Here is an 18400-nt window from a genome sequence, read left to right on the forward strand (position 1 = left end):
AAACCTAACACTAAGCCCCTGAAGATCATCCTACCTTGTCTTCACCATACCAGGTTCACCGATCGGTCCAGAAGAGCTCCTCCGATGTCCTGATCCAAGCCGAAGCGGGGGGCTGAAGAGGTCCATGATCCGGCTGAAGTCTTCATCCAAGCGGGCCAGAAGAGGTCTTCCATCCGATTGAAGTCTTCATCCAAGCGGCATCCATCCGGAGCGAAGCGGCAGCATCCTGAAGACCTCCACCGCGGAACATCCATCCTGGCCGACGACTGAACGACGAATGACGGTTCCTTTAAATTACGTCATCCAAGATGGCGTCCCTCGAATTCCGATTGGCTGATAGGATTCTATCAGCCAATCGGAATTAAGGTAGGAATATTCTGATTGGCTGATGGAATCAGCCAATCAGAATCAAGTTCAATCCGATTGGCTGATCCGATCAGCCAATCAGGTTGAGCTCGCATTCTATTGGCTGTTCCTATCAGGTAGGAATATTCTGATTGGCTGATGGAATCAGCCAATCAGAATCAAGTTCAATCCGATTGGCTGATCCGATCAGCCAATCAGATTGAGCTTGCATTCTATTGGCTGATAGGAACAGCCAATAGAATGCGAGCTCAATCTGATTGGCTGATCAGATCAGCCAATCGGATTGAACTTGATTCTGATTGGCTGATTCCATCAGCCAATCAGAATATTCCTACCTTAATTCCAATTGGCTGATAGAATCCTATCAGCCAATCGGAATTCGAGGGACGCCATCTTGGATGACGTCATTTAAAGGAACCGTCATTCGTCGTTCAGTCGTCGGCCAGGATGGATGTTCCGCGGTGGAGGTCTTCAGGATGCTGCCGCTTCGCTCCGGATGGATGCCACTTGGATGAAGACTTCAATCGGATGGAAGACCTCTTCTGGCCCGCTTGGATGAAGACTTCAGCCGGATCATGGACCTCTTCAGCCCCCCGCTTGGGCTTGGATCAGGACATCGGAGGAGCTCTTCTGGACCGATCGGTGAACCTGGTATGGTGAAGACAAGGTAGGATGATCTTCAGGGGCTTAGTGTTAGGTTTATTTAAGGGGGGTTTGGGTTAGATTAGGGGTATGTGGGTGGTGGGTTGTAATGTTGGGGGGGGGTATTGTATGTTTTTTTTTACAGGCAAAAGAGCTGAATTTCTTGGGGCATGCCCCGCAAAGGGCCCTGTTCAGGGCTGGTAAGGTAAAAGAGCTTTGAACTTTAGTAATTTAGAATAGGGTAGGGCATTTTTTTATTTTGGGGGGCTTTGTTATTTTATTAGGGGGCTTAGAGTAGGTGTAATTAGTTTAAAATTGTTGTAATATTTTTCTTATGTTTGTAAATAATTTTTTATTTTTTGTAACAGTTCTTTTTTATTTTTTGTACTTTAGCTAGTTTATTTAATTGTATTTCTTTGTAGCAATTGTATTTAATTAATTTATTGATAGTGTAGTGTTAGGTTAATTGTAGGTAATTGTAGGTAGTTTAATTAATTAATTTATTGATAGTCTAGTGTTAGGTTTATTTGTAACTTAGGTTAGGATTTCTTTTACAGGTAAATTTGTAATTATTTTAACTATTTTAGCTATTAAATAGTTCTTAACTATTTAATAGCTATTGTACCTGGTTAAAATAAATACAAAGTTACCTGTAAAATAAATATAAATCCTAAATAGCTATAATATAATTATAATTTATATTGTAGCTATATTAGGATTTATTTTACAGGTAAGTATTTAGCTTTAAATTGGAATAATTTATTTAATAAGAGTTAATTAATTTCGTTAGATTTAAATTATATTTAATTAAGGGGGGTGTTAGTATTAGGGTTAGACTTAGCTTTAGGGGTTAATACATTTATTAGAATAGCGGCGAGATTCGGTCGGCAGATTAGGGGTTAATAATTGAAGTTAGGTGTCGGCGATGTTATGGAGGGCAGATTAGGGGTTATTACTATTTATTATAGGATTAGTGAGGCGGATTAGGGGTTAATAACTTTATTATAGTAGCGCTCAGGTCCGGTCTGCAGATTAGGGGTTAATAAGTGTAGGCAGGTGGAGGCGACGTTGTGGGGGGCAGATTAGGGGTTAATAAATATAATATAGGGGTCGGCGGTGTTAGGGGCAGCAGATTAGGGGTACATATAGATAACGTAGGTGGCGGCGCTTTGCGGTCGGCAGATTAGGGGTTAATAAGTGTAGGCAGGTGGAGGCGACGTTGAGGGGGGCAGATTAGGGATTAATAAATATAATACAGGGGTCGGCGGTGTTAGGGGCAGCAGATTAGGGGTACATAAGGATAACGTAGGTGGCGGTCTGCAGATTAGGGGTTAAAAATTTTTTTTCGAGTGTCGGCGATGTGGGGGGACCTCGGTTTAGGGGTACATAGGTAGTTTATGGGTGTTAGTGTACTTTAGAGTACAGTAGTTAAGAGCTTTAGAAACCGGCGTTAGCCCAGAAAGCTCTTAACTACTGACTTTTTTCCTGCGGCTGGAGTTTTGTCGTTAGATGTCTAACGCTCACTTCAGAAATGACTCTAAAGTCGCGGCTGGAAAGTGAGCGTTAGACCCTATTTTGAGTGACTCCAAATACCGGCGGTAGCCTAAAACCAGCGTTAGGAGCCTCTAACGCTGGTTTTCACGGCTAACGCCAAACTCTAAATCTAGGCCTAAGATAGCTAAAATGTAATTATTAATTACATTGAAGCTATCTAAGGGTTTATTTTACAGGTAAGTATTTAGTTTTAAATTGGAATAATTTAGTTAATGATAGTGTAGTGTTAGGTGTAATTGTAACTTAGGTTAGTTTTTATTTTACAGGTAAATTTGTCTTTAATTTGACTAAGTAGCTATTAAATAGTTAATAACTATTTAATAACTATTGTACCCAGTTAAAATAAATACAAAGTTGCCTGTAAAATAAAAATAAATCCTAAAATAGTTACAATGTAATTATCGGTTATATTGTAGCTATATTAGGGTTTATTTTATAGGTAAGTATTTAGTTTTAAATAGGATTAATTTAGTTAATAAGAGTAATATTATTTAGATTTATTTAATTAATATTTAAGTTAGGGGGGTGTTAGGGTTAGTGTTAGACTTAGGTTTAGGGGTTAATAATTTTATTATAGTGGCGGCGGTGTAGGGGGGGCAGGATAGGGGTTAATAAATTTATTATAGGTGGCGGCGGTATAGGGGAGGCAGGATAGGGGTTAATAGGTATTATGTAGGTTGCGGCGGGGTCCGGGAGCGGTGGTTTAGGGGTTAACATATTTATTATAGTTGCGGTGGGGTCCAGGAGCGGCGGTTTAGGGGGGAATAACTTTATTTAGTTGCGGCAGTGTAGGGGGGGCAGATTAGGGGTTAATATGTATAATGTATGTTGCGGCGGGGTCCGGGAGTGGCGGTTTAGGGGTTAATAAGTATAAGTAGGTGGCGGCGGTGTAGGGGGGACAGATTAGGGGTGTTTAGACTCGGGGTACATGTTAGGGTGTTAGGTGCAGATGTTTCCCATAGGAATCAATGGGATATCGGGCAGCAGCAAACATGACCTTTCGCTATTGTCAGACTCCCATTGATTCCTATGGGATCCGCCACCTCCAGGGCGGCGGATTGAAATCCAGGTATGCTGGCCCGGAATAGTGGCAAGCGTACCTGCTAGTAGTTTGATAACTACCAAAAGTAGTCAGATTGTGCCAAACTTGCGTTCGGAACATCTGGAGTGACGTAAGCATCAATCTGTGTCGGACTGAGTCCGGCGGATCGAAGCTTACGTCACTAGATTCTACTTTTGCCGGGCAGTAGTGCTTGATAGCTAAGGCGTTTTCCTCGTTTCATGACTTTGATTTCTTGTTCATATTTGTCAAGTTCCTGTTGGTATTTTTTATATGAATTCTCAAAGTCACTTAAGGATGAAAATTCTTTTAATTTTTCATTTAGATCTTTTATTTGAATTTCAAGCAAATCATATTCAGGCTTATCATGTTTTATGAGTATTTTCATCAACTTTTCAGAGCATTGGGAGCGTGCTTCTTCCCACTCCACACTTAAAGTGGGATTATGAAAGTGAAAAGCTGGGAATAATTGTATTCTTAATCTTCATGGGATTATATGTAATTCTATATATTTTTCAAAGAAATGGTGGTTTAACCAGAGTTTGTCCTGTTTATGCATCAGTTTGTGAATATCTTTCAATGTCTGGTTCATTCTATCACCGATATTAGTGTTAGAGGTGTTGGGGTTTAGAAATACTTCATTTAGATCTGCTTCTCTTTTTTGTTGGCGCGATTATCTGTCTTGTTCCCATTTAGTAGCCATATTTTATCAGTGTTTTATGATTCTTATATAGTGATTGTAGTGTGCTCTATTGGAAAGGAAGCCTGCCTATAGCAGGTAAATTGGATGTTTACAAGCAAAAAAGGGAGGGATCCAATGGCACTACCTAATTGTAAATAAAACTGCACCCTATATGAAATAGTAGCTCATCAATTTAATCAAACAAAGGGCGAGTGGTGCAGTGTATTACGTAAACTTCTACAACAAAAGAATGGAAAGAGGGAGGACCATTCAGGAATACACTTCTAGCACTCAAAGCAGTCAAATACATATATCATGGCTTGTAAATAGGCGTAAATGGAGCCAAGAGATAATTTGCTTGAATATAAATTAAAACATAACTTTTATTAAAAACGTAAAAAAATATTTAAAATACTGGGATGTGCAATTAAAATCAGCATTTGGTGAGGACTATAGATAATCAATTAAATATCATTTACCTAATGGTTAATAAGTGTCTTAGTGTGATTGGTGTACACAATACTGAATAACATACAAAGGGAAGGTACCAGCTAAATACCTGGAACTTCAAAATCCCAGTGTAACTAATCCTTAACAAGGAAGAGTAAGAGGGTAAAAAGAATACCTGAATCTCAGGCAATAATGTTAGCTTTTCTTTATAAATAAGCACAGTGTACAAAAGTATGAGCAACTGCGAGCCTTAGTTATATATTAGGGATAGATACAAAAGTATCAAATCACTTAAATAACCAGCCTGTGGATACTATTCCATGGGATCTAAAGGTTACCATGGTATAATACAACTGTAGGATATAGAAGTTAATTATACACTGGAGATAAATACCCCACTAATTGCTGATTGTAATGCAAGGATTGCACTAATATCCACAACATATATATGTATGCAGCATGGGTAAAAAAAAGTATAGGTGTACTGTGAATATATACCCCCTCACATAATGACAATCTGATAATAACTCTATATAAATATAAGAGAGTAAACAACACAGATACTCCAAGAGACTAACTTTGGTGGCGGTGGTGAAGTTTATAATAATAAAAGATAAATATGGTGGTCACAATAATGTTGCTAAATTATCACATACAAAAGAGTATTTACAGAGACAAAATAGAGCCGTACTAAGAGCGTTCTCACTCCATTAGGTGCCACATTAATAATAGACCTCAAAGTTAACAAGCTCAAAGAAATCTCTGATTAGGTCCTGACACACTACATTGGGTACAATTAAGCAAGCTAATAAGCGTAAGGTAAATAACATTGAAAGACCTCACTAACTATCCTAACAAATATAGGAGCTCCCAGACTCCTCACCAAAGCCCTAACATGTTTCACTGTGTTTATTTTTTAGTTGCAACCCGGGGCGGATGGCAGATTAGGGGTTAATGTGTTTTTTCTTAGTTGTGATGTAGGTGGATTAGGGGTTAATAGTATAGTTTATCGGTGTACATTGTAAAAGAAGGACTATACCACTAGCGCTAAAGATATCACTAGATGTGCACCACAAACTTAAGGGTCCCCTATACCTTCAAAGACAAGATATGCGAAAAATGGATCGAAAGTGGGCGCCAGATGAAAGGCAAATCTAGCAGGTACCTCAATAATCAATAAATAAATATATAAATAAAATTATAATAAAAACTTTGAAAATATACATCAGTTGATTCAGAAAAAATATATTTATTCTTAAAAACCAGTTATATTGGTAAACCGTTATTCATAGAGATACACACAATAAATATAAGCTGCAAAACTTTATTGCTAAAGGGCACACAATTGATAATTGCACAATGAGTATAATACTATTAAACAGAATGTAAGGTTTCAGTACAGGGGCGTATTTAAGTTTTTGTGCTGCCCTAGGCACTCAAAATTCTGCTGCCCCCCCCCAACCCCCACCCCAGGTTTAAGGCCTTTTTTTAGACATAATATTTTTAGGGCAGGGTGTAAAAAATTTAAAAAATAATGTCTTTTTAAGTAGATGTTCACCAGGGCTTGCATTCACTCTGATCACACACACACACACACACACACACACACACACACACACACACACACACATGTATATATATATATACATATACATTATTTTGCAAGTCAGATGATTAAAGTGTTTATATCAGAAAAAAAAAAAAATATCCTTCACTGTATGATAGTTTGTCAGTAGGTAGTTGTTTAACCTTAAACATCTTCTTTGGTGATTGACAGTTATTTAAGCAAAATATCTGCTTGGATAAATATGTAATGAATATACAAACTGGCCTTTAAACATACTTAAAAAATACAACAGTAGCTATGATAGGGTTAGGAATTGTATCCTAGGGCAGTGTTTTTCAGCCAGTGTGCCGTGGCACACTAGTGTGCCGTGAGAGATCCTCAGGTGTGCCACGGCAGACTGACAACAGTGTGACATATTTTTTAAACTTTGCTTGTTTTTTACTCCCAGTGCAGGGGTAGTTTGTAGGAGGCATGGCATAACAGCACAATACATACAGTATGTGTGTGTTTGTGTGTATGTGTATATATATGCTGTATTAGGCTACAATGTGTGATTTTTTTAACATTTTGGGATGGTGGTGTGCCACAGGATTTTTTAATGTAAAAAAGTGTGCCACGGCAAAAAAAAGGTTAAAAATAACTGTCCTAGGGGATAAAGTCACATGATACAATCATAATAAAGTATATACTTGTATTGTTTCTGAATGTATTAAATGCATACAACATATTTTCAGTAGTGTTTTATGTCACGTAGTTGTATAGATTCAGCAATAAATACTTATTCTTTGCATGTATGACAGATAGACAAACAGTAAATGTACAAGTATTTAGTGACTAATCAGTTTAAGAATTTTAATGCCTAATGAAGATGTATTGAAGGGAGAAAGGCATATGCTGTTTCACAGTGGTCACTGTGTAGTGCACACTGCACTGTGTAGTCTGTGTGAGTCTCAATCACGCGGTGGAGCCAGGTAGAATACTGCATTCCCTCTCAGTCCAGGCCAGGCTACGCAAGTGAGCTCCGCCTCCACTGTCACCACATCATGTGCACCCACATACAATCCCATAGGATAGCAATAGCTGGGCCAGCCATTTGAGTCATTAGTAATTGGTTGATTTAGCCACCCGGTCCTGAGTTCAGTAGAGTGGCCCTAGGGACTCAAAATTCTGCTGCCCCTTAAAAATCTGCTGCCCTAGGCACCGGCCTTGTTGGCCTATGCCTTAATACGCCCCTGTTTCAGTATTTGTTCTAACTCTGCTGCAGACAGAAGTTAGTGAACCTGGAAAAAAGGAAGATTCAGGCAGCACAAGTGTTCCAATCATTGAGTCAGTTTGACAATAGTAGGTATATAGCCAGCTCATCAAGATAGCACACTATATAGTGTGTACAAGTTAAAAAGGTACCTTCAGGTGTACTTCGGAGCTTCGAGTAATTTGTATCCGTTTGGGTGTTTGCACGCAAAGAAGATTAGCCCAGTGAATCATTTTGGTATATGCGAGTGGATGGCGGTTTATATGTTTATTTCTTAGTTGCGATTTGGGCAAATGGCAGATTAGGGGTTAATATGTTTTTCTCTTAGTTGCGATGCAGGCAGATTAGGGCTTAATAGTGTAGTTTATGGGTGTTAGTGTATTTTGTAACATACTTTGATGAGTTTTGTGACACTTTTTGTTTTGCAAAACACATAACTACAGGTCTTTGAATGCAGAATGGATCGTTGCGGTATAGGCTATAACAATCACGGTAAAGCCATACTGCACGATTTGTAATATCAAGTAGATGGCCATTCTGCATGCAAAGGCCATTTTTCAAGCAGTAAAGCCATACAACACAACATGTAATCCGGGCCTATGTTCGCAAGCAAACATTTTAATTTCAACTTGTATTACATGCGCTAAACCCGCACATGTTAAGGGGCCTATCTATCAAGCTCCGAAAGGAACTTAACGGCCCGTGTTTCTGGCGAGTCTTCAGACTCGCCAGAAACTGCAGTTATGAAGCAGCGGTCACAAAGACTGCTGCTCCATAACCTGCCCGCCTGCTCTGAGCAGGCGGACAGACATCGCCGGAAATCAACCCGATCAAGTACGATCGGGTTGATTGACACCTCCCTGCTGGCGGCCGCGAGTCTGCAAGGGGCAGCAGATTAGGGGTTAATAGGTGTAGGTAGGTGGCGGCGACATTGGGGGCGGAAGATTAGGGGTTAATAAATATAATATAGGTGTCGGCGATGTTAGGGGCAGCAGATTAGGGGTTCATAGTTATAATGTAGGTGGCGGTGGTGTCCGAAGCAGCAGATTAGGGGTTAATAATATTATGCAGGTGTCAGCGATAGTGGGGGCAGCAGATTAGAGGTTAATAAGTGTAAGGTTAGGGGTGTTTAGACTCGGGGTTCATGTTAGGGTGTTAGGTGTAGACTTAGAAAGTATTTCCCCATAGGAAACAATGGGACTGCGTTTTTTGCAGGTGGTATTACAGGTAGAAGTGGAGCTAAATTTTGCTCAACCCTCACTTTTCTGAGGCTAACGCAGCCATTCAGAAAACTTGTAATACCAGCGTTGTTTAAAGTGTGCGCTGGAAAAAAAAGGCTTGTTAGCCCCGCAAGTTTTTACCGACAAAACTCGTAATCTAGGCGATTGTATATTATCTAACTTTAATGCGGATTATTCAATTAAGATCTGTGGAAAAACACTTACAAAAAGAGAAACTGACTTTATGTAAAGTACAAACAAATAGCCTAACCTTGTCTGTCTATTTCTTAAAAAACCTAAACTTACATAGGGCCAGATCACAAGTGGCGTTCTATTTAGAGCTTTGCTCACACTCAAACACTACAAGAAGTAAACATTTAGGGGGATATTTTTTTTTTTTTTTAAATATTTTTTTATTGAGGTTAAAGTAAAAGTTAACAAACAGTGAACCAACAGCACAGGTTAAGTACAAAATACAGAGTAGTATTAAAGCTCAATACAGAAGACAGAGATTATGCAATCCACGTACTTATGGTAAGTATTGAGAAAAAGGTAATGAAATTTACAGTGACCAACCAGTGCAGGGGTAGGAATGACCTCTAATTTTTTTACCATAGACCAACCACTACCTGATATAACAAGGTACATTATAACAAGAGTATATATATTTAGGAATCCTTATGATAAGGCAAATAATGTGTAAGGGAATAGAGGAGTATTAAAAGTTGAACAATCCTAGATAGAGGGAACCCATAGGTTCAATTATTCAATAAAGAGACTCAACATTATTCACTGGTAGTGGTATGGTTTAAGGGGGGGGGGAGATCAGTGGGCCAGAGCCACTTTTAGTTTAGGGGGGGATTTTAGGGGGGACGGGCCATAGTGAGTGTGGGGAGAGTATAGATATCTTAAGGGCTAGAAAACTTATAGGGGTCTAATAGTAAGGTTACTTAATCATAAGCTCAAATGTTTACACTAGTAAATATAATATAGAAGGAGACATCATAGAGAGAATCCATATAGGGGTAGAAAACCATTATACCTGAGTCCAGAAGCTAAACAGTGATAAGTTCAGGAGATGTTGTGTCTGGTATAATGCAATGTATAAGTAATCCAGCCTTTACTCTAGATTTTGGGCTTGTGGATAGACATAAAATACGTAAGTTAAGATTCCAGGCATATGTGACTAATATAAAGGCAGAGGGGTGGTTTGTTACTTACAGCCTATATAGGACTAAAGCAAAGGGATATAGCGTAATTGTTAAGATGGCGCATAAATAAATTGCATGCAGCCTGGGGGAGACGTGTCTAAAAACTATAAATATAATATTTTGTGGGTATGGAGAGGCTGCCGTATAGGCGAGGAGGTAAAGAGCGTGAATCATGTAGCATAGTTATAGTCTAGCTATGATGTGGCATAACATATATACTTTATCTAAACTTTATAGCTGTATGCATAGGATTCATAAGGAATCAGGTTTCAACTGCAAGGGGTCATTTCTAGAAGAAAATAACGATTTCAACCATCACTTAGTCAAATCTTTAACACTTAAGGACAATTTAAGTACCTAAGTAAATGTCCCCCATCATGCAATATGTAGATAAAATAATGATAAAAAAAAAAAAAAAAAGGAAAAGATAGTCAGAGCAGACATTGTTAAAACCACATCCTATTAGATAAAATAAGTATACACAATATAATTTAACGGTATTGTTGCTTATAGGAGACTGGTAGCATAACATAGGAAGGGAAAAGGACCGTTTAAACTTGGAGCCCCATACAGGAAGTCATACCAGGCTAACACGGGGCAAGTCTCTATATAGCAGCCACAGAGAAGACATTAATGAAGCCTTATTTAGAATAACAATATATATTAAGCACAATATAGGACATGTGCAAACTTAGTTAAATTTCTAGTGACATGCAAAGTATGGGGATGAGATCAGGTATAAAACAAACAATGTAACCTTAGCATGAACATATCCATTGTACAGATTAACCTCATAATAAAAGGAATATAACACTATGGCAAGGGGAGATTTTAACCTAAGGAAGATAACAACATGGGTGCAGGAATATTGGTGTATCTAATTCATAAAGTTCCTCTCTGAGCAAAGAAATCTGGCTTCAGCCACAGTAACCAGGACTAGCCTACTCCATAACGGCACCACAGCCTCCGCCATAGTATACTGGGGAATGAGAGTGTTTCTGTATCAGCGCCACATAGGTAAATGAAAGTCCGGGACGACTCCTCCACATAAGGAAAGTATGTGCTATGTGCATCATATGTTTTCTCCAAACCTTCTGTGTGGGATTCAGTCAAAGTATTCCCCTCTGTGAAGCATGTGAGTCCCTGCTGTGAGCTGACAGTCTCTGCGTTATGTAACGGAGCGGGTCTAAATGCTGTAAGACAGTGAAACTCGTGACACTGAAAGGAGGCCTCCACCTTATCGAGTGGTAAACTGAAGCCGACGGCTCTACCAGAGGGGCCAGCCGCATCCCCATCCGGAGTCGCCAAGGGCAGCGAAGCATCAGGCGTGTCTGACCTTTGTAGCTCCGTTTCTATCAGGTTAGGTCGGCTGACCAAGTAGAAAGGGAGCTACCCGTGTTCCTGCTTGAGAGGATGCTGGGCTGGTAGACAGGTAATTGGTGGCTGCAAGCTCACTCTCAGTTCCAGGGTAGAGGGTACTGGCGTGTAGCTTTCCCTGAGCACCCCCACTAGGTCGTGGTATATGCAAGACATCCGGCGGTCTAAAGCTTCAAACTGGGCCAAAACGGTTCCGAGTGACACCTCCATGCTTCAAAAGTCACCCCCTCTCCTGGTCTGGTGTTCAGTAAGCTGAAATATAAGAGAGGGATGCCACGAGGAAAGTAAGATGGCTGCCTCTCTACTGCCGTTGCAACTGTTCTTGCGGTGGTAATTAACGGCAATCTTCTGTAGCTAGGTTGCAGAGTAATAGCAGTGACCTCTCACATCACACTCTCTAATTTGAGGATAGAATGGGCTGCATTGAATAGTCTAAGTTAGATAAATAGTTGGAACAAGTCCGGAGCTGTTATGAGATGCGACTACTCAGATGCAGAGCTAGCTCCGCCCCCCCACATTTAGGGGGATATTTATCAAAGGTCTATCGGACCTGATCCGACAGTTGTATCAGGTCCGACAGACCTCGCTGAATGCGGAGAGCAATACGCTTCTGGCCCGCTTGGATGAAGACTTCTGCCGGATGGAGGACCACATCGCCCGGCTTGGATGAAGAATTCGGCCCAGCTGGGTGAACACGGCTCAAGGTAGGGTGATCTTCAGGGGGTTAGTGTTAGGTTTATTTAAGGGGGGATCGGGTGGGTTTAGAGTAGGGGTGTGTGGGTGGTGGGTTGTAATGTTGGGGGGGTATTGTATTTTTTATTACAGGTAAAAGAGCTGATTACTTTGGGGCAATGCCCCGCAAAAGGCCCTTTTAAGGGCTGGTAAAAGAGCTGATTACTTTTGTAATTTAGTATAGGGTAGGGAATTTTATTATTTTGGGGGGCTTTTGTATTTTATTAGGGGGCTTAGATTAGGTGTAATTAGATTAAAATTCTTGTGATATTTTTTTATTTTTTGTAATTTAGTGTTTGGTTTTTTGTACTATAGTTTAGTTTATTTAATTGTATTTTATTTTAGATAATTGTAGTTAATTTATTTAATTAATTAATTTATTGATAGTGTAGTGTTAGGTGTATTTATAACTTAGGTTAGGATTTATTTTACAGGTAATTTTGTAATTATTTTAACTAGGTAGCTATTAAATAGTTATTAACTATTTAATAGCTATTGTACCTAGTTAAAATAAATACAAAGTTGCCTGTAAAATAAATATAAATCCTAAAATAGCTACAATGTAATTATTAGTTATATTGTAGCTATATTAGGGTTTATTTTATAGGTAAGTATTTAGTTTTAAATAGGATTCATTTATTTAATTATATTAATTTTAATTTGTTTTATTTAAATTATATTTAAGTTAGGGGGGTGTTAAGGTTAGGGTTAGACTTAGGTTTAGGGGTTAATAGGTGGTGGCGACGTTGGGGGGGGGCAGATTAGGGGTTAATAAAATTTATTATAGTGTTTGCGAGGCGGGAGTGTGGCGGTTTAGGGGTTAATACATTTATTATAGTGGCGGCAATGTCCGGTCGGTAGATTAGGGGTTAATAATTGTAGGTAGGTGGCGGCAACGTTGGGGGGGGCAGATTAGGGGTTAATAAATATAATGTAGGTGTCGGCGATGTTAGGGGCAGCAGATTAGGGGTTCATAGGGATAATGTAGGTGGTGGCGATGTCCAGTCGGCATATTAGGGGTTAAATAATTTTATTATAGTGTTTGCAATGTGGGGGGCCTCGGTTTAGGGGTTCATAGGTAGTTTATGGGTGTTAGTGTACTTTGTAGCACTGTAGTTAAGAGCTTTATGTTCTGGCGTTAGCCCATAAAACTCTTAACTACTGACTTTTATATGCGTTAGGAGTCTTGGAGGTAGAGGCTGTACCGCTCACTTTCTCCAAGACTTGTAATACCAGCGTTAGGCAAATCCCATTAAAAAGATAGGATACGCAATTGATGTAAGGGGATTTGCGGTAGTCAAAAGTTGCGGAAGAAAAGTGAGCGGTAGACCCTTTCCTGCCTGACTCGTAATACCAGCGGGCGTTAAAAAGCAGTGTTGGGACCTCTCAACGCTGCTTTTTAAGGCTAACGCAGAACTCGTAATCTAGCCGAACATTTTTTCACAAAACTATTCTAGTAATTCTAATGCAAATTAAAAACATACGGCTAGATTACGAGTTTTGCGTTATGAGGGGTGCGGTACTAACTTGCACGTTATTGTCACCACTCACTTACCTACAGCGCTGGTATTACAGGTTTTTACAAACCCGGCGTTAACAGGCAAGAAGTGAGCGTAGAGCAAAATTGTGCTCAATACTGCACTCCAATACCAGCGCTGCTTAAGTCAGCGGTGAGCTGGTTGTACGTGCTCATGCACGATTTCCCCATAGACATCAATAGGGAGAGCCAGCGGAGAAAAAGTCTAACACCTGCAAAAAAGCAGCGTTTAGCTCAGTAACGCAACCCCATTGATTCCTATGGGGAAACTTAATTTATGTTTACACCTAACACCCTAACATGAACCCTGAGTCTAAACACCCCTAATCTTACATTTATTAACCCCTAATCTGCCACGCCCGACATCGCCGACACCTACATTATATTTAATAAACACCTAATCTGCCACCCCCAACGTTGCTGCCACTAGAATAAACATATTAATCCCTAAACCGCCATACCCATCTCGCAAACATTAGTTAAAAATTATTAACCCCTAATCTGCTGTCCCTAACATCACCGCCACCTACCTACATTTATTAACCCCTAATCTGCCACCCCCAACGTCGCCGACACTATACTAAATTTATTAATTCCTAAATCTAAGTCTAACCCTAACCCTAAAACCCCCTAACTTAAAAATAATTAAAAGAAATATAAAGAAAACCTACTATTAATAAATAAATAATTCCTATTTAAAACTAAATACTTACCTATAAAATAAACCCTAAGATAGCTACAATATAACTAATAGTTACATTGTAGCTATCTTAGGGTTTATTTTTATTTTACAGGCAAGTTTGTATTTATTTTAACTAGGTAGAATAGTTACTAAATAGTTATTAACTATTTACTAACTACCTAGCTAAAATAAATACAAATTGACCTGTAAAATAAAACCTAACCTAAGTTACACTAACACCTAACCCTACAATTAAATACAATTACCTAAAATAAATACAATTAACTAAATTCAATAAAATTAGCTAAATTACCAAAAAAAACACTAAATTACAGAAAATAAAAAACAAATTACAAGATCTTTAAACTAATTACACCTAATCTAATAGCCCTATCAAAATAAAAAAAGCCCACCCAAAATAATAAAACCCCTAGCCTAAACTAAACTACCAATAGTACCTGTAAAAAAATTTACAAACAACCCCCCCAACAGTAAAACCCACCACCCACACAACCAACCCCCCAAATAAAACCCTAACTAAAAAAACCTAAGCTCCCCATTGCCCTGAAAAGGGCATTTGGATGGGCATTGCCCTTAAAAGGGCATTTAGCTCTATTGCGGCCCAAAGCCCTAACCTAAAAATAAAACCCACCCAAAACACCCTTAAAAAATCCTAACACTAACCCCCGAAGATCCACTTACCAGGAGAAGTCTTCATTCAAGCGGCAAGATGTTCTCAACGAAGCCGGCAGAAGTGGTCCTCCAGATGGGCAGAAGTGGTCCTCCAGATGGGCAGAAGTGGTCCTCCAGATGGGCAGAGGTCTTCATACAGACGGCATCTTCTATCTTCATCCATCCGGCGCTGAGCGGGTCCATCTTCAAGACTTCCGACGCGGAGCATCCTCTTCTTCCGATGGACTAACGACAAATGAAGGTTCCTTTAAATGATGTCATCCAAGATGGCGTCCCTTAGATTCCAATTGGCTGATAGAATTCTATCAGCCAATCAGAATTAAGGTTGAAAAATCTTATTGACTGATTGGATCAGCCAATAGGATTGAAGTTCAATCCTATTGGCTGATCCAATCAGCCAATAGGATTGAGCTCGCATTCTATTGGCTGTTCCAATCAGCCAATGGAATGCAAGTTCAATCCTATTGGCTGATCCAATCAGCCAATAGGATTTTTTCAACCTTAATATAATATAATTCTATCAGCCAATCGGAATCTAAGGGACGCCATCTTGGATGACGTCATTCAAAGGATCTGTTAAAAAGAAAAAGAGAAGAGGCGCCAAATGGTGTGTATCGTTTGAACTTCAGCAGGCCAAGCCCCCAAAAGAATCTTACTTACAAAATTTCCAGCACTTGAGAAGTGCCACAAATGCCTTCTGAACTGTTTGCAGCCGTCCAGCTAGCTGTTTTTTACCAATACTGCTTCAATATTATGCTGTGTAAGACAAAAAACACAAAAGTGCCACAATAGTGTGTATCAGTGTGATCACTACCAATAGCGCAAATATTGAAATGTACTCACAAGATATGGGGCACTTGAGAAGTGCCACAAAGACCTCCTGGACACTTATCAGCTGTCCAGATCACTGCGTTCACCGGTATTCCTCTGGGCTAGATTGTTCAGGTCACAATGGCTCCAAAAAAGCACCTTAGGATTTACCTTCAGCTTAGTATAAATATCAGTGCAAAAATGGCCGGTAAATTAAATGCCCAAAATGCCGTGCTACTAGTATAATAAAAAGTGTTGGGGGGCGGAGCCGGCCGACGAAGAACATGGCCGCTGACTGAGAGAGCTCCGGAGCTCCGAGTTCTGGCGGCGGGTACCCTGGGCTATATAAGGCATCAAAATTATAACACTAGGTGCCACTCACTTCCTGAACACTACCGGTGCCTTGAAACTTAACAAGCACCACTCAAAGGCACGTTAAACAAGACTCCGACATGCGGCCTTAACGGAGACCACGAGGATAGAAAATGGTGACACCATAACAGCTCGCTAAGCCTAACAGCGACACAACGCAGAACACCACGCAGAGCTGTATAACTCAATCATGAGGCAGACGATAATCAAGCGGAGCTGAACAAAGACACCATCGACCACCAATCCCGCCACTGGCCGCAAGTATACCTGCTGTTCATATATGCCCTTATGAGACTTACTTAGAATCAGGGCCACACAGTTAAGAGGCTGCTGTTAAATACATATAATAGTCACAGGAGATATGACCTAACCCTGACTCCTATAAATAATGCTCATGCTTGCGACCCAGTATTATTGCTGAGGATGAATGTGATTTAACAAGTGGGGGTTAATACAGCATTTACACGCTTCTCAGAGAAACCGCAGGAGCGGCATCTGCAGCATGAGATAGCCAATCTGACCTTTAGGTTCGCTGAGAGCAGCAAAATCATCATAAACACACATAGTGTGCTCTACACTGATTGCGGCTGCATTTGAATTACACAATATTTAGCCACATAAGACTCATTTCCCGCTAACCCCGTGGACTGTGAGGGGGGCAGGACACAATCACAATACCCCTTAGCACAAGACCACCATGACCTCACGCAGCAAACAAAAAGCTGACAGATTGAACAAACCAACTATGTCCACAAATACTAAGTTAAACACTTTCTTCAAGCCACAAGAGGGCCTAACACCCTCCAATCCAACATTAGCCACAGAAGACAGTACTGATAGCTTGGAAGAGAACTCGCAATGGGGTGATACTCAGAAAGCTCCACTCACAAGAGCTGACATAAATAACCTCCCCACTAAGCAAGACCTCAATCTCTTCATGTCGCAGGTTAATCAATCTATCAAGGAGGGTTTAGCAGGTGTTAAGAAAGAAATCACTGCCTTGGGGAACAGAGTAATGTTAATAGAAGAGCAGGTTGAGGATATAGCTAAGACCTCAGACAACTTGGAAGAGGCTGTACAACATCAGAATGCAGCGATAGTTCAGTTACAAGAACAAATGGAGGACCTCGACAACAGAGGTAGGCGACAGAACCTCCGAATTAGAGGAGTACCGGAACAAATTCTCCAAGCACAGATAGCATCATACCTCCAAAATCTATTTAAATACCTGCTGGACTTGAACACGGGAGAATCTATTGTACTGGATAGAGCCCACAGGGCGTTGAGAGCACGACCTTCCAAAACGGCACCCCCTAGAGACATTATCTTATGCTGTCACAAGTTCACAGATAAGGAGAGGATCTTGCAGGCAGCGAGAAAGAAATCACCGATCCTTTTCGGAGAAGATAGCATTCAGGTGTATGCAGACATCAGCAACATCACTCTGGCAAAACGGAAAGAGGCCCGCTACCTGACTCTGCACTTAAATGACCTTGGGATCCAGTACAGATGGGGCTTCCCTTTTGCAATAAAAGTCACGAAAGATGATAAGATTGTTACTTACAAGAGCCCTGAAGATCTGGACAATTTTTGCAAACAACTAGAAATATCACAACCTCCCCTCCCGTCATTAAAAGACCCAGACCAAGGTAAAAAGAACCAATCCACCCTCCCTCAAAGGCCACAACGCCAAGATTGGTCAACTGTATCAAAAAAGAGGAAAAACACTACCTCCAGCTCTACTGCCGGAGATGGGGAGAATGAGGCTATAACCTGATCTGCTGCATAATGGATCCAGAGTTTCTCCTTCTACACGGATCTGAGGTCATGACTTGCTCACTAACCTCAATCACTCACCCTACAGGCTGAGTTTGTTTTAACGGGTTAATATGTTGAAGTTATATTCGCACAGTTTGCTAATATAAGTGAACACTGGACTGTGACAATCAGTATGTTGGCTGGTGCGAGGCCAATAATTTTCATAATTTTCTTTGTCTTGTCCTTCTTTGTTTCAGTTAATCAATCAATATTCTGATGTTACATAATGGGTTAATGAGTCGTAGCAGCTAGCTAATAGTTCAGTTAATCTAATGAAAGCCAAATGTAATTATCAAAATGCTTGCCTTCTAAATTGCTAAAAAGTACCAACCCCAACCCGGGGTCCCGCCCCAGGACGGAGCCGGCCACTCCTGG

The sequence above is a fragment of the Bombina bombina genome, chromosome 2 (genome assembly GCF_027579735.1).
Source record: "Bombina bombina isolate aBomBom1 chromosome 2, aBomBom1.pri, whole genome shotgun sequence".
In the NCBI taxonomy this organism is placed as follows: Eukaryota; Metazoa; Chordata; class Amphibia; order Anura; family Bombinatoridae; genus Bombina; species Bombina bombina.